Raw genomic sequence first — 26,149 nt, 5'->3', positions numbered from 1 at the left:
CTCCCACTCTCAGAATCCCTCCTGCAGATCAGCTCCCCACTGCCTCCAGAAGGCAGCCAACAATATACTAAGACTGAACATCATGTTTAACTTTTAACTTTGTTCTTTATTTCTTTCTATTTTGTTCTTAAGTTTTTGTACCTAGATACTTTGTATCTAAGATGCCCTGTGTGTGGCAATATTGTAAACTTTTCAGTGTACTGCTGTACTTTTGTACATGAGTACATGTGACAATAAAGTCTAAATCTAAATCTACTCAAAGACCACTCCCATCCTAGTTGTATTCATCTACCCTTTTCCATCAGCCAGAAGATACAAAAGTTTGAAAACACATACCAGCAAATTCAAGAGCAGCTTCATCCCCATTGTTATCAGACTTATGAACAAATCTCACAAATTAGAGTTGATCTTTCTCTGCATCTTCTCTGTAGCTATAAGACTATATCCTGCATAAGACTATTACCCTGATGTATTTATGTAAGCTATGATTGTCTAATAGCACGGAAAACAATACTTTTCATTGTATCTCAGTACATGTAACACTAATAAATCAAATACTCGAATAATCCTCCTGGCCATTTCAAGCAAGCACTCGAGGGATATGCAGTAAGACCTAGGTGTCCATCTCACAACTGATTTCTGATTCCTTTGTGGCTCAGTCTGCCCCAATTAAAATATTCCTTGGTGAATTTGCAGCCGTGTTTCATTGGAAGGCATCCTGTACCTGTTCATCTTCATAGACTTTGTCAATGATTTGAGGTCAGAGGAGGAGTGTGTGCTGCTGTCTGCTCAGGTCCAGCGATGAGTCCTCGGATAATAGCACAGACTGTGACAATACAGAGGAACCTCAATTATCTGAATGACACAGCCTGGGAGTATTTTCTTCAGATAATCGAATTCCGGATAATCAAATGCCATACAACACAGTTTAGCCGAGCATCTTGTCTGGATTATCCAAAGTTTGGATAATCGAATGCCAGATAATCAAGGTTCCTCAGTAAACAGTGAGATCTGGGAACTACCCAAGGTTGGACTGGTAAGTGGAAGAAAAATCTTAATATTTTCTTTCAGATGCTAAACAGTCCATGTCCAAATGCAGCCAAATGTGGACAATACCAAGGCTTTGTCAGAAAAGTGGCAAGTAATATACATACCATACAAATGCAATGACCATGCCCAACAAGAGACAATCTAACCATTGCCCTTTGACATTTAAAAGACATTACTATTACTGAAGCCTCCACTATCAACATCCTGGGGAACTATTGACTAGAAACTAAACTGGACTCACCATAAAATACTGTGCGTACAAGAACAGGTCAGAGGCTAGGAATCCAGTTGAGAAAAACTCATCTTCTGGCTGCCCAAAGCCGCATCTATCATCTACAAGGCACAGATCAGGAGTGTAATAGAATTCTCCCCTCCTGCTTGGATGACTGCAGCTCCAACAATTCTCAAGAATCTAGGAGAAAGCAGCCTGCTTGATTGGCACCACATCACAACCATCCACTCCCTTCATCACTGATGCTCAGTAGCAGCAGTGTATACTATCTACAAGAATCTCTGCAGAAATTCACCAAATCTCCTTAGCCAGCACCTTTCAAATCATTGACCACTTCCATCTAGAATAACAAGGGCATCCGATACATGAAATACCATCACCTGCAAATTCTCCTCAAAGCCCCTCACCATCAGGGCTTGGAAATATATCGCTTTTCTTTCACTGGCACTGGATCTAAGATCCTTGAATTCCCTCCCTGATGGCATTGTGGGTATACCTATAGCACACTGTCTACAGTGGTTCAAGAAGGCAGTTCACCTTCACGTTGTTAAAGGCAACTAGGGAGGGGCAATAAATGCTGGTCCAGTGAGTGACACCCTCATCTCATGAGTTATTAAAAAGGATTGTGTTAATAATATTACACAACCCTAACAACCAGCTGCTATTGTTTTGTATCAGCTGGTATAGCATGCCAGTTGTCTTTAGTTATGCACCGCAACGCATTTGAGTTCTGTTGCTTTTAAACATCGTAGCTTTACGGTGGACTTTTAATTATCTTGTGTTGCACCAATTTTGAGCAGGAATAGCTCTGAAAATATTTGTGGCTGTCATAACCACAAAATGAACCCTATTTAAATCTTCAAACAGATAATGTTCTCATCTTGTTTTCAAGGGAGTGGAACTGGGAAAAAGTGATTGAGAAGCTTGGAGGTGTCTGCTATGGTTACTTTGGTACAAAGCAGAGGTCAATTTTTCAAAAAAATAGTTTGTGTGGTTTAAAAACCTACCTACAGGCTGAGTTTTTCATTGCCCTGTAAATTACACATTATCCTCATGCAAATCAAATGATCTTGCTAACTGGGAAACTAAATGTTTTATCAGGTGCGAGGAGAGTACTATAAAATTTTATATAGTTTCTTTTGAAAATAAACAGTTTCACACTCCCAGTAAAATAATGGGCAAAGAATTTTATACTGTGTCTGTGCACTTAATATCTCACAGCCCTCTCTCTCTTATTATTGGGAACTGTTGATTACCAGAGAGCTTTTAATTGTTTTACTTATCCTTTGCTTATCAATTTTAAATAGTCATTTACCCACTGATTTCTAAGTTAACTGACTGACCCTAGAACACATCTACTAGTCAGTGAGGGTTGAGGCATGATCCTGCAATCTCCAGTCCCAGGTGGTTAAGTTTGTAATCATGCTGTTTAGTTATTTGCTTGCAGTTCTAACTACATAACCTAGTTATTACATTATTCCTGTAAATTGTACCTCCTACATTATTCTCATGGTGTTTTAACTATCCAAGATCATGCCCTCTTTCAATTGCTCATTGTCCAGTGAAAACAAGGATAGTTTTCAGAGTCATTTTTGGAGCACTAGGCGTGGGATGATGTACATAGTTCTCCTATAAGCATCATCTTGTTCCTTTGAAGGGAGGCTGGTCAAAATTACAGCAGAGAAAATCCTTCATTTATATAACTCCTTTCAAATTGTCAAAGTGTCTACTTCACCAGAGATTACTGCTGAGATACAAGTCACTATTAGTCATGCAAATACTATTATTTAAACAGATCCAAGATTTTAATCTATTCAGTTTTGTTTTCTCTTTACTCATTTGGTAAGACTATTGTGGGACGGTTGGAAATGCATGGGAACATCACTGCCTTCCCCTCCAAGCCACACAGCATCTTGACTTGGATCTATAAAGAAGTCCATTCACTGTCACAAGATCAAAATTCTGGCATTTGCTCCTAAAGAGGACTGTGGGTGTACCTACACCAGACAGACTACATTGGTTCAAGAAGGCAGCTCACCATTTCCATTGGGATTGAAATAAGACATAAGATATTGTGTGACTAAAAGCTAATGGAGATAAGTAATGTGCAAGTTAGGACAACAGACAACAGACTTTTGGATGACCTGAAGGTTGCAAGCAATCTGCAAAAAGTATCTTTTTTAAATTAAGTTATGTTTTACTGTCCTATCTTGAAAAAAATAGAACATAAGCTTTATGAATTACGAGGAGCAATTGATGAGGGATTTAGTGTTAATTACCAATGGTAAATTCTTATATGTGTTCCTGGGCAGCAAGACTCCTATCTAGGAGTACATCCATATACAATGATCACCTTTCTATGTCGAATTATTTTATGTTATATGATGTTGACTGTTGTGAAAAATAGCCCTTTAAATACGACTGAGACTATTTGAATATGGAAAGAATGCTGAGGAATGGACCTAAATTTATTTAGCCTTTTTATGTCCTGAAGAAATTTCAGGCACTTCACAACCAATTACTTTTTCATTTTTGTGGGCAGCAGAAATTCATCTGCAAATAATATTTCAGAAAACAAAGTGACCAGTTAGTCCATTTTGGATGGGATTGTTTGAGGGATAAGTATATGTCAGGACACGGTAACTGCATCCTTCTCCTTATCAGATAGGTAACGAAAGAGATAAGTAATTTGTATTTGTATCATGTTGTGTGAGACCTAGGACATTCCAAAACACCTTATAGCCAATTAAATACTATTGAACAAACACAAAATGCAACAAATAGAACCAGGGAAGTGGTGGCAACATAATAATGTCACTGGGATTATAATCCAGAACCCCGGGCTGGACATTATCCTGGGATTATGGAACTAATGTTTTCCTGATTATGGTAAGTGGTGAAATTTGAATTCAATCAAAAGAACTTGAATATAAAACATAGCCTAATGACAACCATATAATCTCTGTAAATTGTAATAAAAAGCCATCTTGTTCAGTAACATCCTTTATGGACGGAATTCTGTCGTGCTTACCTGGTCTGGTCTACATGTGACACTATACAGCAATGTGTTTAATGTTGAACTGCCCTCTGGGCAATTAATGGACAACATACTAGTGAATGACACCCCATAAACAAATATGAAAAAAAAATCTGGAATAGAAATAGAAAATGCTATAAATTTTCAAAGGTCAGAAAAGGGGATAGAATTTAAAAGTGGGTGGGAAATTGGGGGGTACAGAGGTTGGGGATTGTTTCCCCCTCCCCTCACCCCTGGAATGAAGGTTCACCCCCAGTAGACAGACTGATAAGAAGCCTGGCATGTAGCTGTTACCCATCTGTGGACAGGTAAAATTCCCCTCAGTGGAAGGGAGTCCTGTTCTGAGTCTGGCCAGCAGATTGAGCTGGACACTGCCATGACTGCCGGTTGGCCTAGGGGAAGACCAGTGGATCCCAGACCCAAATTAGTAAAAGCATTGGGCGTGGAGGGATCCATCTTCTTAGGCAGTGGGGGTGAAGTGATCAAATTTTAAGTCTGGATGGGAAGGAAGGAGGTAATTATCTTCGCAGGGACAGATGAGAAATGCTTAAAGATGGTGGTGGAGTAGGGCTTCTGAGCTGGGGGCTCATCTGCTCCAACCACTTCTCTTTGTGTTTATCTTTTACCCTGAGCTCGAACAGTGTTGGCAGTGGCGAGGAGCCCCAGCGCGTACTCAGTGTGCCCAGCGTGGACCTTGTGGTGGCACGAGGGAGCCCCTATTTACTTTTCTGGAATCGGTGGCTGTTACATCTGCAGACGCAGCATCAGTGAGGTAGGCCCAGAGGTGAAAGATGGCGCCTGATGATTGGCGACTTTGTCATTGGTTGGGTCTGGCACTGGCAGCAACAAAGCGGTGGTGAGATGGCATCACTGCAACATCAAGGTGGGCCCAGCGACATGAGATGTGACTCTGACATTGGTGGGTCTAGCGCAGGCAGCAGCGAGGCCATGCCAGAGCAGAATTGGCACAAGTGGCAAAAGATGGCACCCGATGATTGGAAATTTCAGCGTTGGTTGGGTCCAGTGTAGACAGTGGAGGAGGGATAGGGCGCAGGCATTGTTGATGTTGAGCTGGCTTCATAGAATAGAACCCTACAGTGTGGAAGCAGGCTATTTGGCCCAACAAGTCCCCACCAACCCTCCAAAGAGTAGCCCACCCAGACCTATTCCCCTACATTATATTTACCTCTGTGTAAAGTACTCTAACCTGCACATCCTTCAACACTATGGGCAATTTAGCATGACTAATTCACCTAACCTGCACATCTTTTGGATTGTGGGAGGAAACCGGAGCAAACCCACACAGACACTGGGAGAATGTGCAAACTCCACACAGTTACCCAAGGCTCGAATTGAACCTGGGACCTTGGCACTGTGGGGCAGTAGTGCGAACCACTGAGTCACCGTGCTGCCCGACTGATGGATTCTCTTTAAGTATACCTTTCTATTTTTACCTATTCATAAAACTATTTAAAAAGGTTTCAAATTGTGGCGACAGTGAAAAACATTTGCACTGTATTTTACTGTTTTTCTCACTGTAAAATGCACATGACAATAAAATTATTCATTCAAGGTATTATTTCTGATGTGCAAAGGGCACACTTCAAATATAGGATTTCTACCTGCTGCCTGCACTTCCAAAAGGGTTTTAAAACTGGGGCATACACACATCTGCCTGCCTGCCCATGCTAACCACATTCTAGCATAGGCATCTAAATCTTGAGTTAATTGAAATTTAACAGCTTCAATTAATTATAATTATTTAATTAAAAGCGGCCCATGGGCTGTCGGGTTTTAGCTCCCATCCACCCTGTAATGTAGGAATTGGCTAAGGTGTGAGTGAGGAGGTGGGCACCTGCCCTAGTTGACATATTACCTAGAAACATGGCTGGAGTGGGGGCATCCAGCCCAAAGTCTTCCTTTAATTAAGTCTCGCAGACCTGAAAGGTTTAACACTCTTTTCTCTCCACAGATTCAGCTTGACCCTCTGGGTATTTTCACCATTTTGTTCTGTAACTGGTTTTAAAGCATATTCAGCTGATACAAAAAGGGAAAACAATGAAACATCAGTTGGTGATGCATCTGGAAGGCAGTACCTTCGCCAGTACAGCTTTCCCTTAGTTGATGTTCTTCAGTTCTCTTGTGGGACTTGAGCACACCATCTTTTGACTCTGATCACTATGACTGAAGCAATTTGGCATAAGAGTTGAATGTTCTTTTTCGTGCCAAGTTCATGTAGTCAGTACTTAATCATAGAATATCATAAGGATAATGTCACATGCACACACTCACATCCATAATTGATGGGTGAGAGAGGTGGAAAACATTTTCAAGTGGCCTCACCCAAAAAATTTGAGAATGTTCATTGTACACGACTTCAGAATGCTATATTTTCTAAATGCTGTGTCTACAGATCTGTAAAGTTCTGCTGGCATGGTTCACAGTACACTGTAAAATATTTTCTACCAAACTCCTTTTCAGCTACTAACATTAATTTTCAGGTACAGCACTGCATATGGTGTGCATTCAATGTGAAGTTGTAAAACCAGAAGCTCTCACAAGTTGAGCTACCCTGACCAACATTGCATTCTCTCATCTGGCAATTCCAGCAGTGAAATTTCATTGCTTCCATGTCCATATTGAAATACACGTGTGTCTGGTACAGGGCAGGTGTGTTGGTTGTGGCGTTTGGGAGAAATGTGTTATTTAGCAATTTCCAGTCATTTCCTGATTCTGGAATATGAAACTCCTCACTTTATTTTAATAAAATTGCACTTGCATCTGCTTTTGCAGCTGCTTGACATCTCAAGCAATAATGGTACTCCAGATATTCCATGCTATTGTTTTACTGTACTTCTCTGAGATTAAGTTTGCAGTGAGATTTTGGAACATAGATGAGACCTGAAAATGTACTAAATTTAATCTCTGAAATGGGATTTAGCTATTTGTAATTGTTTGAAATCCACCCTGTTGCTAACTTCTGCAGTTGTTTATTTTGTATAATAACATAGTATTCAGTACATGTGTACACTTGTGTGTTGCTGCTTAGACAACATGTAAGGAAATTTCACTTCTAGCCTTGCCTAATTGAACAATTTTTATATTTATTTGTTCATGGGATGTGAAAAATTGCTAACGAGGGCAGTATGTATTGCCCATCCCTAGATTCCATTGACAAGGTGATGATGAAATCATAAGACCATAAGATATAGGAGCAGAGTTAGGCTATTCAACCCATGAAGGATGCTCCACCATTCAATCATGTCTGATATGTTTCTCAACCCCTTTGTCTAGCCTTCTCTTGTAAGCTTTCTCTTGTAACCCATCAAAAATCTATCTATCTCTGCCTAAATATGCCCAATTACTTGGCTGGCATAATCCTTTGCAGAAATGAGTTCCCCAGATTCAGGAGCTGTCTCCTTGAACTTCTACAGTCCATGTAGTGTAGGTCGACCCACAATGCTGTTAGGAGGGAAGTTCTGGGATCTTAACCCAACAGCAGAGAAGGGATGATGATATAATTCGAAGTCAGGATGGTGTGTGATTTGGCAGGGAACTTGCAGGTGGTGGTGTTCCCATGTATCTACTGGCCTTGTCCTTCCAGATGTTGGAGGTGGCAGGTTTGGAAGGTGCCTTTGAAGTAGTCTTGGCGAGTCAAACACAGAGAATGTTGGAGAAACTCACCAATCTGGCAGCAACTTGGAGAGAGAGAAAGTTAATATTTCATGACTCTTCTTCAGCACTGCGATGAATTTTTAGCCGTTTTGATTCGCTGCAGAGCACCTTGTAAATAGTACTGAGCTTCAGTGGTAGAGGGTGGTGATGGGTTGCTATTTGAGAAGACTGCCTTGTCCTGGATGGTGTCAAGCTTCTTGAGTGTTGTTGAAGCTGCACCCATCCAAGCAAATGGGAGTATTCCATCACACCCCTAATTTGTGCTTTGTAAATGGTGGACAGTCTTTGAGGAGTCAGGAGGTAGGTTATTCACCACATAGCTGCTTGTGTATCTACAGTATTTATGTGGGGACTGGTTTAGTTCAGTTTCTGGTTAATGATAGCCCCCATTGAGGGGAATTTGGGGATATTAATGCCATTGAATATCAGGGTGCGTGACGTTTAGATTTAGTTTGTTTTTGTTTGGAGATGCTGATTGCCTGGCTTGAACGTTACTTGCTGCTTATCAGCCAAAGCCTGAATGTTGTCCAGGTCTTGCTGTGTATGGACATAGACTGTTACAGTATCTGAGGAGTTGTGAATGGTGCTGAACATTGTGCAATCATTGATGACCTTCACACTTCTGATGGAGGGAAGATCATTGATGAAGGTGGCTGGGCCGAGGAAACTATCCTGAGGAATTCCTGCAGAGACGTCCAGGGATTGATGTTCAGCAACTACAACCATCTTCCACTTACAGTATGTGACCTCAGCCAGGGTACTGCTACTCCATAAATCTCTAGGCCAACTTCATAGAACCCCTACAGTGTGGAATCAGGCCATTCAGTACGTCAAGTCCACACCAACCCTGCAAAGAGCATCCCCCCCTACCTAATGACTGTAACCCTGCATTTCCAATGGCTAATCCACCCACCTTGCACATCTTTGGACTGCAGGAGGAAACCAGAGCACCCGGAGGAAACCATCGCAGACAGGGGGAGAATGTGCAAACTCCACACAGGCAGTAGACGGAGGGTGGAATCGAACTCGGGTCCCTAGCGCAGTGAGGTAGCAGTGCTAACCGCTGAGCCACCATGAATGCTGGTTTACATGCAGGAAGAGGTTGAATTGAATTGTACAGATGCATTCAAAGGGAAACTATACTAGGAGAAGAGATTAAATATTTACAGTTGTAGATTTAGATGAGAAAACATTGGAGGGAGCTCAAGTGGAACTTGTGCACTGGCAAGGATTGATTGGTCTGAATGGCCTATTCCTGTGCATATATTTAATATAAACCTGAGTAAATGCATGCATGCATCATCGACTCTAGCAAACTCCACATTCTAATCATTCTTTTGTTGAAGAAGTTTCTTCTGAATTTGTTTATCAGTTTTATTTGTGAATACCTGAGACCTGTTGTTCAATGATACTGTCACCACCAAGAGGAGATGCTACCAAGTTTAAAAAAAGCTTAATTTAAAATGCAGACCCTTAAACCCTCCTCCCTAGTTTATCTGAGTGAAATACCCTGAGGTGAATTAAGGGATGGTTGAATTACACTGAGTATTGACATTTTACGTTGTGTGTGTCCTTGAGCTGTCAGAGAGTTCTCGTTCCCCTCCCCCACAACGCTCATTGACATTTACTGTGTGTAGTGAGATAGCTACATGGTGGGGACCCTGAACCTCTGAGTGGGAGTTTGTGAACTGGCCTTACGGACACTAAATGGTGGAGCAACAGATGGCAATGGACACCCAAAGGACCTGTGGTAAATTTGAAGCTCTGGGGCTTTCCTTTGTTCTTTTGGGTATTCAGACCAGACAGTTAATCAGATTAGAAGCTGCTCAGCTGCCTCTCCTGTTACACAGCACTGTTAGGGACTGGCTGATGTCTATTAACATTCTAGAAGAAAAAGCATCTTTTGATAGACAACTTTACAGAGCAATGGATACAATGTTGGATTTTCCTTTACTTCTGCCATTGGTGTTGATTCATGCATTAGAACCTCACAATGCAAAAATAAGTTCTTTTAAAAAGGGAATTAATTTTTGAAGTCCCCGCTGATGTGTTCCTGCATTCTGTTAATTTAAAACCTGCACCCTGAGCCATTGTTGATTTTGGTAAAAGGCATTATTGATGGTGCTCTTCATCAAAGCTGCTAACATTGGTCTCTGAAGAGTTAAACTGACTTTTATCAGCAGTAGAGATTTTATTGAAATGTTCTAAGCCAATTTGGAATTAGAAGATTCGTCAGACTGATCAACGGCATCACAGAGAATACCATTCAGGCCTTTGCATCTCTGGTTGTCTAAATGAACGATTTAGTAAATATCATTCACTGCTTATTCCCGTGACCCTACACATTCTTCTTGTATTGATAACATTTTGAGTGCTTCAGTTGAACCTGCCTCCACAATATTCTCAGGCAGTGCAATCCTAACCTCAATCACTCACCGTTTCCTTTGCCAATTACCTTAAATCTGCATCCTGTTATTATCAATTCTTCCATCATGGAGAATAGTTTTACCCTGTCTATTCTGTCCAAAGCCCCTCGTGAATTGGACTTTACAAATTGTGAATTTTGCATCTCCAAGAATGGATATGAAGACTGATAAATGCATCAGGATATATCTATATAAATCAGTAATTTGGCTATTGGTTGGATTATTAGGTTCCATGACTGGCATTGAGGTAGTAGAAAGGTACTTGATATAGTTAACATTTGTTGTCATGACAGAAAAAGGCAATCACTTTAGACTGGCCCCATCTCAGTTGGTGGATTTTCTGATATAGATAATAAATGAGTGTTTGTGCACTGTTGTATTTGTTGGAAGAGGAAGCATCACTTTGAGATACTGACTGTCAAGGTGAAAGGGAAGGCTGGTAGGTATAGGGAATGCTGGATGACTAAAGAAATTGAGGGTTTGGTTAAGAAAAAGAAGGAAACATATGTCAGGTATAGACAGGATAAATCGAGTGAATCCTTAGAAGAATATAAAGAAAGTAGGAGTATACTTAAGAGGGAAATCAGAAGGGCAAAACAGATACATGAGATAGCGTTGGCAAATAGAATTAAGGAGAATCCAAAGGGTTTTTACAAATGTATTAAAGACAAAAGGGTAATTAGGGAGAGAATAGGGAACCTCAAAGATCAGCAAGGTGGCCTTTGTGTGGAGCCACAGAAAATGGGGGTGATACTAAATGAGTATTTTGCATCAGTATTTACTGTGAAAAAGGATATGGAAGATATAGACTGTAGGGAAATAGATGGTGACATCTTGCAAAATGTCCAGATTACAGAGGAGGAAGTGCTGGATGTCTTGAAACGGTTAAAAGTGGATAAATCCCCGGGATCTGATCAGGTGTTCCCGAGAACTCTGTGGGAAGCTAGAGAAGTGATTGTTGGGTCTCTTGCTGAGATATTTGTATCATCGATAGTCACAGATGAGGTGCCAGAAGACTGGAGGTTGGCAAACGTGGTGCCACTGTTTAAGAAGGGTGGTAAAGACAAACCAGGGGACTATAGACCAGTGAGCCTGACCTTGGTAGTGGGCAAGTTGTTGGAATGAATCCTGAGGGACAGGATGTACATGTATTTGGAAAGGCAAGGACTGATTGGGGATAGTCAACATGGCATTGTACATGGGAAATCATGTCTCACAAACTTGATTGAGTTTTTTGAAGAAGTAACAAAGAAGATTGATGAGGGCAGAGCAGTAGATGTGATCTATATGGACTTCAATAAGGCGTTTGACAAGGTTCCCCATGGGAGACTGATTAGCAAGGTTAGATCTCATGGAATACAGGGAGAACTAGCCATTTGGATAAAGAACTGGCTCAAAGGTAGAAGACAAAGGGTGGTGGTGGAGGGTTGTTTTTCAGACTGGAGGCCTGTGACCAGTGGAGTGCCACAAGGATCGGTGCTGGGCCCTCTACTTTTTGTCATTTACATAAATGATTTGGATGTGAGCATAAGAGGTGCAGTTAGTAAGTTTGCAGATGACACCAAAATTGGAGGTGTAGTGGACAGTGAAGAAGGTTACCTCAGATTACAACAGGATCTGGACCAGATGGGCCAATGGGCTGAGAAGTGGCAGATGGAGTTTAATTCAGATAAATGCGAGGTGCTGCATTTTGGGAAAGCAAATCTTAGCAGGACTTATACACTTAATGGTAAGGTACTTGGGAGTGTTGCTAAACAAAGAGACCTTGGAGTGCAGGTTCATAGCTCCTTGAAAGTGGAATTGCAGGTAGATAGGATAGTGAAGAAGGTGTTTGGTATGCTTTCCTTTATTGGTCAGGGTATTGAGTACAGGAGTTGGGAGGTCATGTTGCGGCTGTACAGGACATTGGTTAGGCCACTGTTGGAATATTGCGTGCACTTCTGGTCTCCTTCCTATCAGAAAGATGTTGTGAAACTTGAAAGGGTTCCGAAAAGATTTACAAGGATGTTGCCAGGGTTGGAGGATCTGAGCTACAGGGAGAGGCTGAACAGGCTGGGGCTGTTTTCCCTAGAGTGTCGGAGGCTGAGGGGGTGACCTTATAGAGGTTTACAAAATTATGAGGGGCATGGATAGGATAAATAGACAAAGTCTTTTCCCTGGGGTCGGGAATTCCAGAACTAGAGGGCATAGGTTTAGGGTGAGAGGGCAGAGATATAAAAGAGACCTAAGGGGCAACTTTTGCACGCAGAGGTACGTGTATGGAATGAGCTGCCAGAGGAAGTGGTGGAGGCTGGTACAATTGCAACATTTAAGAGGCATTTGGATGGGTATATGAATAGGAAGGGTTTGGAGGGATATGGACTGGGTGCTGGTAGGTGGGACTAGATTGCGTTGGGATATCTGGTTGGCGTGGATGGGTTGGACTGAAGGGTCTGTTTCCATGCTGTATCTCTCTATGACTCTGACTCGACTGTTTCGTGGATGCAAATATTAAATTGCAAACCAGCTGATTTGAAATGTCATTTTATAAATCATTCTTCTGTTCTCATGCCTAATTATTCAAATGTCTTTCAAATACCAGAAAAATGTTGTAATGAGGATAACCCTTGTCTGTTCCATGCAGGCCCTGTCTAACCAAACATGATCTGGCTCTTCGATCTGAGGGAGGATACCATTATTCGTTAACGAGAGGAAGGAGCAAAGGATCAGATAAAGGAGGTGAGTGGAGGGAGTTGTGTAATCGCTTATTTACAGATGGTCAGATCCGAGTCTCAAACATCACTAAAAATATTGTTCATGTTCAAACATCCTCATCTTACCTTCTGTGTACTGCAGTGCAGCTCCACTGGAACCAGTGCTGTTCCTGTACTATGACCAAGAGGCTAGACGTCGGTGGAGAACAAGTTTAACTTGCACAACTCTTGGGAGTGTTAAAATCCATTAACTGGGTGCTGTCATTGTGATCAGGAGCTAAAATCTTGACTGATTTCCTTTTCCTTTACACCCATGCCCGCCCTTCCATTACCATTCTGAAGCAAAGTGTAGTATGACTGCACTTAGGTTATTGATGTATCCAATGGGCTATGAGCTGCATCCTCACCCCATCAACTTCCATCATTTACAGATTACTTTGATTTAGCTTCTGTCCTGGAGTTGAAGCCTGTCATTGTGATGTAAGATGTTAGTATAATGTACTGACCTTCACCAAGCTGTCTGCCTTTGCAGGAGCAGTTGGGAAATTTAAGGCACAAATTTAATGTGGAAGTCGTTGCGTAACATTTCGACAATCTTGTTTTAACCTCCATGCAGAATCAGCGAGTCTTATCTATAAGGAGTGAGACTTTCTTATTCATGAATGTTTTAATCAAGCCCCAAAATATTTAAAATTGTGAGTGGGTTCAATAGGTTTGAAGAGATGTTTCCTCTTGTGAGAGAGTTCAAAACCATTAATCATTAATATAAAATAAACAGTAATAACTCAAACAGGGACTTTGAGGGGTAGTTAATTTGAATAACATTTAAGAGAAAGCTAGATAATTCCATGAAGGAGAAAAGAGTAGCAGTATATGGTTATAGGTTAGGTGTAGCAGCGTGTGGAGGGGCCCTGTGGAATGTAAATGTTGGGATAGACCAGCTGGGTGAATACTCAATTAGTGATGTGAGTTCTGTATCACTCTACATTTGGATTCTCATTTCTAATAATTCTTTAATGATCATTCTGCTGCCATCAGTCTCCCCTGCTGACTTAAGTGAATGTGTGAGAGGCTCTGTGTAAACCCATTTTTGGTCATACTGTGATACTGATGCATGCCATGTCATCTGTTTAAGACTTGCCAAACCAAAATGCTCATGAGAAAATTGTGTTTACTTTAAGCTCAGCCAAGCATTCATAATGGGGCCACCTGGAGACACAAATATCTGGCCAGCTGTTTCTGTTGATACAGTTGTCAGAGGGCCTCATTTTGAATGCTTGATTTAAGCTTCAGGATCAGTCTAGCAGGAGTCTGTTTATTGGTTGAAAAGGAGTGTTAGTTGTGATGTTTTGAACTCTTTATCAGTCTTGAATAAGTTAGTTTTTCTATGATTTGTTCTGTTCAACATCTTTGTTCGCTTAAGGTTAAGGGATATAAAATGGGATAAAGCTTCTGTTATTGAAATTATGAATGGCTTTGTTTGACACTTTTGAGGTTATCAATGAATGTTTTTGAATGGATATTTTTCATTAACAATTCAAGATACTGTGCATAATAAATATTATGTGTGAGGGCATGGAGAATGCAGAGGGCATAGAGAATGCAGAGCGATATGAACGGATCATGGGAGCTTGGAAGGAACATTGAGTCATGGGGGATGGAGGAGGGGGTTGGAAAAGGACAGGGCTTGGAAAGTACGAAAGAAGCAGATGATGAAGTGTGAGAAGCCTAACAACTGTGATTGGAGCGGATCAAAAATCCTAAAACAATCCAGGTAGGCTTTATAATTAGCCTCCTTCATCATTCACCTTCATCATTCCATAGCCACTTCTGGAGCTGGCCTACCAACTCCAGCCCACCCCATGTCCTTGGAATGAAAATTTGAATAAATAAAGGCCTTTTATAGGCGATGGGTTTAAAGCATAGGAAAGTATCCTGACTCTAACCTTCTGCCTCCTGTGTGGAATCTCGGCTCTTTATGTTAACGTTTATCGTTTTGCTTTTTATTCAGAATGGGTAGGTTTAATACCTTAATCCAATACACTATTTGGAAGGGAAATTTGGTTCTCAGAGCTATCTCCTCCTTTGTGCTTGGTCTATGCTGTTGCAACCCATCTGAATACAGCAGACTTAGAGTGAGAGACCAATTGACGCAAGATATTTGTTTCCCACAAAAACACCTTGCATGTCAATTAAGACATGGTTTATACCGTTTTAACAGTTGGACTCCTGTTACTACTTCACTGTGGGTTGATCATTCCTGCATTTTTCTTTCTTATTGTTGAGTGGATATTTCACTTTCAAAGAGGTATTCTGATCCATAACCGCATACAAGAAACTGATATTAGCTGCAAGGCCCATATCCAGTATCAGAATTCTAATTCCTCTTAATATGCTTTTGATTTTCGGGCCACACTGGGCAATCTTCAGCAATACTAGTGGGAAAGATAGAAAGAAAACATACGTTTTCATCGTAACTTACCATAAATACACTTCACAAAATGCATTGTTTTAAACACCGTTATCTGTTTTATAGACAAACATGGCAGGCATTTTTGCTATGTGTGATCAGCCAGGCAATTAACAAAAGATGTTTTGCAATTAACAAAAACAAAATGGGGGTGGGGACGATTTCATTCATTTACAGATCATACTCCCCAAAATGCCACTTGAAACAGAGTAAAAATCTTTGGCATGCTATTGCATTTTTTCTCAATATAAACCTTTTGATATGCCATGTATTGTTTCTGACCTTCCCATTCATAATTAAAAACAATACATTCTTTGCAAAATTTCCTGGATATTGTTTTCTGTACTTTGTATTGTATTTCCTCTATTCTGTCTGTAGTTAACCTTGTATTCGAATCTGTAATTTTGGCACAGTTGTATGGCATGCCAGTTCAGAGGTAGCATGTGCTCAGTGATGTTTCTTGATTTACCTAATCATCTGCAAGCATCTCCATTTCTGACCATATGATGAAGTAAAAGCCATTTGTGAACTGGGGTAAATAGCTGAGTCTAAGACATTAGTCTTCCTCCTGATTTCCATTGACTCTAGCTTTGCTAGGAGGAGTCAGATATCCTTAGTGTATCCTCAGCAGATGCTACAACATTCAGGGTCGACTTTACTGCATTGCTGTTGAGTGAATGCACTCTAGAGTAAGTTAGTAGTGCATTGCTATTGGGTGCCAGGACTAATTTCTAATCTGTATCCAGGCACGTGTATTAAAACGTTACATTTTCAGTATTTATCAGAAACTTAAAATCACTACCAAAAATTAAATGTTCGAACATTTTTTTTCCATGTAAGTTAAGTTTTGTTTTTATATTAGGTATCAATACCTCAAAGAATACTTCTTCACAATGTTGAGAGTTTTGAGACTTGGGGTTTAAATGTAGGATCAATTTAATTTGTTCAAACGTGTTATTCATTTGAGATGGAAGTGGACCACATTTTAATATTGGCAGAACTCTGATGCTGACAGTAACTTTTGAGCAATTACTGACCTCTAGGAGGTGACATTTCTTGATTATTCCTCTAAATTGCTTCCAACATTCTGAAAGGAACCATTAGACAGATACACTGACAAACATTTATCAAATATTGTTGGTATTTGGTACAGTTCACCACTTACAGGCTGTGTACATTCAATTCCTGGTCGTCATGACCAGCATTAAATATTGCCGTTGTGTCACCCTGCCAACAACTTGGAAGTAATAACAAAATTTAAAATATTGTCTGAGTATTATCTTGGGCTGAGCTTTCATGTACTAAATGCAGATTGAAGCTGATATTAAATGCTGGTGAAGATATATTAGCACTTTCTCATAGTTTGATATAATTGCTGTCCAGTTGTTACATAATGACAGTCATGATTTTTTTATTCGTTCGTGAGATATAGTCATCACTGGCCAGACCAGAATTTCTTGCGCATCCTTAATTTCGCTGGAGACATGGCAAGTTTTCCCTGGGATATGGGAAAATCCACAGTGATATTTAGAAGAAAGTTTCAGAATGTTGATCCAGGAATAGTGAAAGGACGGAGATATATTTCCAAATCAGAATGGTGAGAACTTGGAAGGGAACTTACAGGTGATGGTGTTCCATGTATCTGCTGCCAATGGCCTTCAAACTGGTAAACGTCATGGGTTTCAAAGATCCTTTTGTGCTTGGCAATGCATCTTATAGATGGGACATATTGCTGTCACTGCATGTGAGAGGTGAAGGGAGAGAATGTTGAAGGTAGCAGATGGGTTGCTAATCAAGCGAGTTGCTTTGCCCTGGATAATGTTGGGTTTCTTCAGTGTTGGTGGAGCTGTATTCATTCAGGCAAGTGGAGAGTATGCCATCACAGTCCTGACTTGTGCCGTGTAGATGATGGACAGGCTTTGGGGAATCAGGTGAGTTACTTGCTGCAGGATTCCTAGCCTGTGACATGCTTTTATACCTATAATATTTATATGGTTGGTCCAATACAGATTCAGTATTAATTCAATGCTGCTGTCCTGATATGCTCTTATAAATGATGTGTATTAAAGCTGTCCCACTGAGAACTCTTCAGGCTTGTAGTTAGAGGGGTACTCACAGCTACCTGGACTACACCACCACCCGCAATTTCCCCTCCCACATGGTCAACAATACCCTCCAGCGCATCTCCTCCATTTCCCACATCTCCGCTCTTGATCCCAACCCTCCAACCGCAGCAGGTATATAAAACCCCCTGGTCCTCACCTTCCACCCCACCAATCTCCAGATTCAGCGCATCATCCTCTGCCATTTCTGCCACCTACAGTCAAACCCCACGACCAGAGATAAATTTCCCTCCCCACACCATCAGCATTCTTCAGAGACCATTCCCTCTGCGACTCACTCGTTAGTTCCAGCACCACTGTTCCAGAATCAGGTTTCCAGCATCTGCAGTCATTGTTTTTACCATGCCCCCCACCAATTCACCCTAGACTCTCAGTACCTTCCCCTGCTGTTGCAAGAGGTGTAAAACCTGTGCCCACACCTCCCCCCATACCTCCATCCAAGGCCCCAAAGGATTCTTCCACATCCGGCAGAGATTTTCCTGCACATCCAAACACCTCATCTACTGTGTCCGTTGCTCTTGATGATAGCCTCCTCTACTTTGGGGAGACAGGATGCCACCTTGTGGAACATTTCGGCGAATACCTCTGGGATACACACACACTAAATAACCCCACCACCCTGTGGCCATCCACTTCAACTCCTCCTCCCAAGGACATGCAAGTCCTGCCCTTCCTCCACCACCAAATCCTAGCCACCCAATGCCTGGAGGAAGAAACCCTCATCTTCCGCCTTGGACCCTTCCAACCACACGACATCAATGTCGATTTCACCAGTTTTTCATCTCCCCTCCTCCATCTCATCCTAGATCCAACCTTCCAACTCAGTAGCACCCTCTTGAACTGTCCTATCTGTCCATCTTCCTTCCCACCTATCTACTCCATCCTTGGCTCCGACCTATCATCATCACCCCCACATCCGAATCCACCTATTGCCTTCCTAGCTATCTTCCCCCCACCCCCAATACCCCCGATTTATCTCTCAGCTGCCTTCCCCTCTGCAGCCCCCATATTCCTGCTAAAGGGCTTATGCCGAAAAAGTCAATCCTCCTATACCTCGGATGCTGCCTGACCTGCTGTGCTTTTCCAGCACCACACTTTTCAACTCTGATCTCCAGCATCTGCAGTCCTCACTTTCTCCTACTCACACAGAAGGGAATAGGGCCATAATCTAAAAATTAAGCCTAGAGTGTTCAGGAGTGACATTAGGAAGCGTGTTAAGGTTTGGAACTCTCTTCCACAAATGGGGGGAGGTGTTAGATCAATTGTTTATTTAAATTTTAGATTTTTTTTGTTAAGCAAAGGTATTAAGGGATATAGGCCAAAGGCAGGTATATTGAGTTAGGCCACAGAACAACCATGATCTCATTGAATGGTGGAACAGGATTCAGGGGCTGATGGCCTACTCCTGTTCCTATTCAGTGCTCTGCCTTTTGAAAGTTAATTCAGGGGTAATATAAGGAAACACTTCACACAGAGGTTATTGGAAATCTACAAAACCCTCTCTCCAAAAAACTGTTGAAGTGAAGTTTGTTGGCAATTTGGATAGTTTTGTTAATCCAAGGTCATCCGGATCACAGATAGAAGTGGAATGATTAGCCATAAACTGATTGGATAGTAGGAAAGATTTGAAGGGCTGAACGGGCTACATTTGTTCCTATGTTCCTGTGAAAGCTGTCAAGGGTGATTATTGTAACCAGCACAATGGGGATGAGACCTGTAGAGGAAAGAGTTTAATTGTTTTTAAATGTTTTCTTAATGGCTGAACATCCTTGTTCCAAACAGTAGTCATAGCGTCTGATCACAATGGGAAACAGAATAAGCCTGGTGCTAACCCCTGTTTAACCAACTTCAATAACGTCAATCAGGATAATAGCTGATGTCTGTTCAGCTTGTGGGAAAATCATGTCTGTACCTCAAAGGTATCTGCTTTCAGAACATTTGAATTGTCCTGACAGCTCGCACAGTCTGGTCGATCTGACAGCATTCTTTCTTCAACCCGGCAGCTGGAACGTTATCTTTAGCTCGACAGCTCCAAGTCATGCCCTCTGCCGACAGCTTCCAGGCGCACTGTGTGCTTTCATCCCTGAACCTGGCATGACCTGAATGTCAGAAATTTGCAAATTTACTTCATCTGCTCCATTTGACTTCGGTGCTTGACTCAGACTTCTTTATCCTCATCCCTGTTAAAAGTCCAAGCTGAAAACAATCAACTGAAAAATGTGAGTGTGAACAAAGCCAAAGTAATCCATAATTGAATTCCTAGTTTATTAATAATAATGGGACATTTTTCTTTGCTGTGTGGTCAGCCAACTTATAATAGTGATTTTAAAGAATCTGCTGATTACTGCAAACTTTGTACGCTTCACAGTTGGTCTGTTTGTAATATAGGACAAAGTGAGGACTACAGATGCTGGAGGTCATAGTCAAAAAGTGTGGTGCTGGAAAAGCACAGCTGGTCAGGCAGCATCCAAGGAGCAGGAGAGTCGACGTTTTGAGCATAAGCTCTTCATCAGGAATGTGCTGATGAAGCATGTGCTCGATACATTGACTCTGCTGCTCCTCAGATGCTGTCTGACCGGCTATGCTTTTCCAGCAAAACACTTTCTGACTCTGTTTGTGATATGTATTGTGTGTTTGCAAGTCTTTTCTCGGCAATCTATATTTTTGGGTGTAGGTCAGAAGTGAGGTTGTTCTGAAAGAGTTATGTTGAGTGAGGAATAAGTTAAATGTCTGTATTGCAAAATTTTATTGATTTATCACTGCTTTCAACCAATGCCATGGAAATCGGGAGTGATCTCCCCCAAAAGATTATGGCTGTAGGTCAATTCTAAGGTTGATGGATATTTGCTAGGCGAGGGCATCATTCTTGCATTGTTTATTATTGTCACATGTACCTAGATAGTTTTGTTTTGCATGCAGTACAGGCAGATCATACCATACAAAGTGCATAAGGGTAATAGAACAGAGCGAAGAAAGTGAGGACTGCAGTTGCTGGAGATCACGGCACGGTGGGCGGCACAGTGGCACAGCGGTTAGCACTGCTGCCTCACAGCGCCAGAGACCCGGGTTCAATTCCCGCCTCAGGCAACTGACTGTGTGGAGCTTGCACATTCTCCCTGTGTCTGCGTGGGTTTCCTCCCACAGTCCAAAGATGTGCAGGTCAGGTGAATTGGCCATGCTAAATTGCCCGTAGTGTTAGGTAAGGGGTAAATGTAGGGGTATGGGTGAGTTGCGCTTCGGCGGGGCGGTGTGGACTTGTTGGGCCGAAGGGCCTGTTTCCACACTGTAAGTAATCTAATCTAATCATAGTCAAAAAATGTGCTGGAAAAGCACAGCTGGTCAGGCAGCTTATAGCTACAGGGAGGGTGCACAAAGAGGGAAATCAACATTAAATTTAAAATGTGAGAGGTCCATTCAGAAAACAGCAGGAAAGAAGCTATTCTTGACTCTGTGTTTAAGCTTTCTGTTTGTCCTTACGGAAGAGGTTGGATGAGATTATAACCGGGATGGGAGGGGTCTTTGATTATGTTGGCTGCCTTTCCATGGAATGAAGGAGGGTAAGGCTGAAGTACAGACTAACTATGTTGAAATGGAATGGTGAAACCAACTCAAGGGCCATATTGTTCCCAGGCAGTTTTCCAGTAAAACAATTCAACAGATATAATGAAGATCACTCCAAATATCCATCCATGATAACATTTAATGCATCATACTCACTGATTATTGAGTGTCAAAGTGTTTCCTACTTGCTTTTAGAAATCAAAAGAGGGCACAGGAATTAAAATGAACAATTTTAAATGTAGGTTAATGAAAGCAATGTTGTCTTGCCTTTGCTGGCTCATATTTATTCACAGAAGTTACTTTGTAGTTTATTTTCAGCTGAAGAAGCTCAAGTGGTGTTTACTTGAGAGATACTGGAGGTGGCAGGTGGGAAGAGTTGTTAAATTGTGGGAAAGCTGAAGGTCAAAGTTTTCCATGTGAATGTGATGTACCAGGGTGGGGGGGGTCCTGCGGCCCAGTGTGTAGGGTGGGATGGGATTGAAGGCTAGGAGTGGGGACACAATGAGTGGGTATTGGAATGGGCATATGCAGCTCCTCAGGCTGGTGCTGCACTTGCAGCTGGTAGAGGGAAAGACACCCATATGTTTGATCTACCATTTCTCACCTGGGTATCGGAAGAGGAATGAGACTTCAATCAGCTAACATGTCTAAAGTTCTAACCTGACCCCTTGGAGCAGTTGCAGACTGTATCATTGCCATTTAAATTCGAAATAAGCAAGTTTCCATCGGGATTCAGATTTAACTCACATCTATCAAACCAATCCCGCTGGTTCATTGAAGTTAAATGTTGCCCCCTAACTGTCCATTCTGCAGTTCCAACTTCTAACCTAAATTCCTTTTATTGAACTTGAGCAAACATGCCTTGCTGTCTGACAAAGCATTGTCATTGTCAGTGTAGAATTGAAATGCATCATAACATGACCGGAACTGCCACTCACTTTGAGTTGGAACACTACAGGTCAATGAAATGGAAAGTGGATGCCTCACAGCAGCTGTGTACTTTCAATGTTGATGAACAGTTAAGAGACGGATATGTTCATGTTAATTGCATTTTTATATTTCTGAGGAAGTATGGCACCACGTTCTTTGTGACAAGGTTCAAATTGTACTGATACAACTAATAATGTGAAAAATAAATGCATTTATTTTGAAGGGCTCTTGTTGTTTCCCTTCATTCATCGTTTAATATTTTGAATTTCTGAGAATATCCACGTTAGTTTTGTGCTGGTTTTTGAGTTGGAAACATTTATTTTGATGATTTGTCTTCCTAAACTAGGAACTAAACTAGGAGAAACTGAGCAGGTCTGGCAGCAACTATGGAGAGAAAGCAGAGTTAACATTGTGGGACCAGTGACTCCTTTCGTGGCACAGTGGTTAGCACTGCTGCTTCACAGCGCCAGAGACCCGGGTTCAATTCCTGCCTCAGGTGACTGACTGTGTGGAGTTTGTATATTCTTCTCGTGTCTGTGTGGGTTTCCTCCCACAGTCCAAAAATGTGCAGGTTAGGTGAATTGCCCATAATGTTAGGGGCAGGTGTAAATGTAGGGGAATGGGTCTGGATGGATTGCACTTCGGCGGGTTGGTGTGGACTTGTTGGGCTGATGGGCCTGTTTCCACACTGTAAAGTAATCTAATCTAAAATTAACTCAAGTTTCTCTCCATAGATTACCCAGACCTGCTGAGTTTCTCCAGTAATTCCAGTTTTTATTTCAGATTTCCAGCATTGGCAGTGCTTTGATTCATTATGTGATTATCAATATCAGATGATCACTAATAAATCTATTAGGAATTTAGGAGGGATTTATTTTCATAGCGAGTAATTGGAAAGTGAAAGCTGTTCCCATGTTGAGGCCAGGTAAGCACACAAAGGAAAAGAAGTGGTGGGTGACCCGGTGGCTCAGTGGTTAGTACTGCTGCCCTGTTTGATTTCATCCTCAGGCGACTGTCTGTGTAGAGTTTGCACATTCTTTCTATGTCTGAGTGGGTTTCCTCCAAGTGCTCTGGTTTCCTTCCACAGTCCAAAAATGTGCAGGTTAGATGGATTGGTCGTGCTAAGTTGCCCTGTAGTGTCGACAGAGGCTAGGTGGATTAGCTCTGGGAAATACAGGGATAGCTTAGGGGCTGGCTCTGGATGGGATGCTCTTTGGAGGATCAGTGTGGACCCAATGGACTGAATGACCTGCTTCCATGCTGTAGACATTCTGTTATTAGATGTTTTGGCAGATAATGTTAAATGAAGGAAGGCAGAAGGAGGTTTATGTGGAACAAAAGCATCAAATGGACAGCGGTAGTGTACATTCTATGTCCGTAGATCACCCTGCTTTAGCTAAATTCAGACAACCTCCTGGCAATTGGCATAAATTCAACTGTATTTCCATTCCTGTCTCTCTAAACAGCAAAATCTGGTGCAAGAGCTGCATCAGAATTCAGTTGTGTGAGAAAAGTAGTTTCACATTTGGATGCCCAGCTTGCAATTCTCTTGAAACATGTTGAAGCAGTTGTGTATGAAGTAATAGAAAATAATTATGTCAGCGGATTCAATGTTGCAATGAAGGATTTTTTTATTAATTATTTGCAAGGCAAGGGTTTTCTACTGTAACTGCTTAGGGATGACTTATGTGTAATGACGGACTGATTTGATGGTGCTTTTACTCCAAAACATATGAAACTCACCAGAACCTGCCAGACTGTCGGCTATTTGATGGAATCCTTGAACTCTGTATCACTGGGAGGCTGTGCATGGTTTACTGTCTCAGATTATCCTGGAATCTTCCATTAATCCTTGTGATGCTGAATGTGGATTATCATTGAGAAGATTTGTAGACCTGATTACAGTATCGTTAATCTTTAACTGTGAGACCATCACACATCAAAACATTTCGAGAGCTCTTAACATCCTCATCCGTCATGGCTCACGCTGACACTTTAAGAAAACAGATCAGAAACACACTTTTGTACTGTAGCCGTGCCATTCCCCCAGCCATCAGAAAGCTGGTAAGCTGAGAATCAAATCTGTAATTTATCTTGGACTTGTCTTGAGATGAAGCCCACAAAACTGAGCACAGAATTCCAATCATCAATGACATCTGTATCTTTAACATTCCCCTATAAGTGTGAAAATGTGTCTTATTCAAAAATGGATGCCAAGACCACAGTGAGTGTGCCAAAGAGTTTTGCAAGGATACTGCCAAGGATAGCATGCTTTAGTTATGAACAAATTGTGAGAAACTGGTCTTCTAAATTGATGATCCCATCGTTAACTATCTCCAGGGAACAGAATCTTTCTCGAGTCACTCCACAGAGGTCGTGTGAGGTAAAACATTTCAGTAGAAAGAATAGGGACGGCATTTATTACGTGGAGTTTGCAATTTTCTGTGAGATGGAGGAACAAAGTGATCATGGGTATAAATGCAGTGTATAAATCATTAAAATTGAGTCACAGATTAGCAACGCCATTTAAACAAAAGTAAATCAAGCACACAACTTTAAACGTGAGGAAGTCATGCTAAACCTGTATCGGTTTTGGCTCACTCAGAATCTTGAGATTTTCCCTGTATTGTGTTTGATTTGTGGTAGGAAGGCTCCTACATGGCTTTCCTCCCTGATTTCTACTTGAGGTCACTAATTGGACAAGTAATGTCCATTTGAGGATCTCATCCTAGCATCATGGATTAACCCAGTGGAAAGCTTCTGACAATGCCAGGCAGGGAGCCCAATGAGCACACTGGCTCACAAGATCAGGGGATCCCTCTTTCAAAGGCATTTTGATGCCTATTTGAGGGATCCAGCATTTTGCGTTGCACTGGCTGTCGATATGGCTCTTGACAAAACCCTCCCTGTTATCACCCATATGTGCCTGGATTGCTCGTTAATCTGAGGGTCCAGATGGGTGCTGTACCAGCAGCAATCATTGTATCCCTGATGGTGCTACTAAGGATGAGTAGGACCAGGTCCCAAGGAGAGGCCTACAGCTGTCTGCTTCAGCGTGACTGGCACAAAGTACGAAATGTGCTCCCAAAATGAGGCAACAGGGGGTCTCACTAGTTATCCAGTTGGTGGCCAGAGAAAATGTTTTTGTTGTGGGAAAAACCATAACTAATGTCCACACACTTTATAAGATAATTTCCAAGAAAAGCAATAGAAAATTTAGAAGAAACCACATTTTCCAAAGGGTGATGGGAATGTGCAAAGTTGTTACCAGAGGGAGTGGTTGAAGTAAATTATGTTGTATTAAGGGGCAGTTAGACACACATGTGAGGAAACACGAAATAAACTACCACAATGGTAGATTTAAACGTGAAGAAATATGGAGAACTCATCTCAGCCCAGCCTCCTTGACAGACGTAAGGGCTTGGCCTCACCTCTGTCTGAAGGAAGCCATGGAAGTAAATTCTCTAACGTTACTTTGAGTCTTATTAATGCTAGAAAGGAAATGGCAGAGCAGATTGGTTTGGCCAAATGGCCTGTTTTCTGTCCTATATAATCCTTTCCAAAAAAAATGAATCCACAGGTTTCATACAAAACATTCATTTATTGTTGCTGCTGCAGTTCCATGGCAAAAGATGTATTTCCATGGTAAAGTAATGAGTTTAACAGATTCCTGTAATTTTGACAGAGGTTTGGCCTTTCTTTCACAAAATGACACATTGATTTTGAAATGTATTGCCCCATTTGCTGGATTTTCTCATTAATTTCTTCCATGCCTTGTCTGGTTGGTTAACTAAAGATTTGCGGTTTACTCAGATACTGAATGATCTGTTTTCAGTTCCTCCAAATTCATATGTAGTCTTGACATTATTCCTATTTTGAAAATAAAGCCAATTCACAAATTTGCTGAAAAGCCCATTTGGATATATGGATCAGCAGATTATATCATTGCAGT

At 41.5% G+C, this 26,149-nt stretch overlaps 1 protein-coding gene across 6 annotated transcripts in view; it reads left to right on the top strand.

The window, feature by feature from the left end:
- Positions 1–26,149, top strand: part of lhfpl2a (LHFPL tetraspan subfamily member 2a) — a 173,441-nt gene that overhangs the window by 19,940 nt on the left and 127,352 nt on the right. For all 6 annotated transcript variants that reach the window (XM_043706955.2, XM_043706969.2, XM_088000415.1 and 3 more), the window contains one exon: positions 13,044–13,138. The gene's annotated coding sequence lies outside the window, so the exon portion shown is untranslated. The remainder of the gene's footprint in view (positions 1–13,043; positions 13,139–26,149) is intronic.

Source organism: Chiloscyllium plagiosum, unplaced genomic scaffold (genome assembly GCF_037043375.1).
Source record: "Chiloscyllium plagiosum isolate Xiang-an unplaced genomic scaffold, Cpla_swu_hap1 HiC_scaffold_2, whole genome shotgun sequence".
NCBI classification, from domain to species: Eukaryota; Metazoa; Chordata; class Chondrichthyes; order Orectolobiformes; family Hemiscylliidae; genus Chiloscyllium; species Chiloscyllium plagiosum.
The sequence above is the reverse complement of the archived record's forward strand: the minus strand, read 5'-3'. Positions and strand labels throughout refer to the sequence as shown.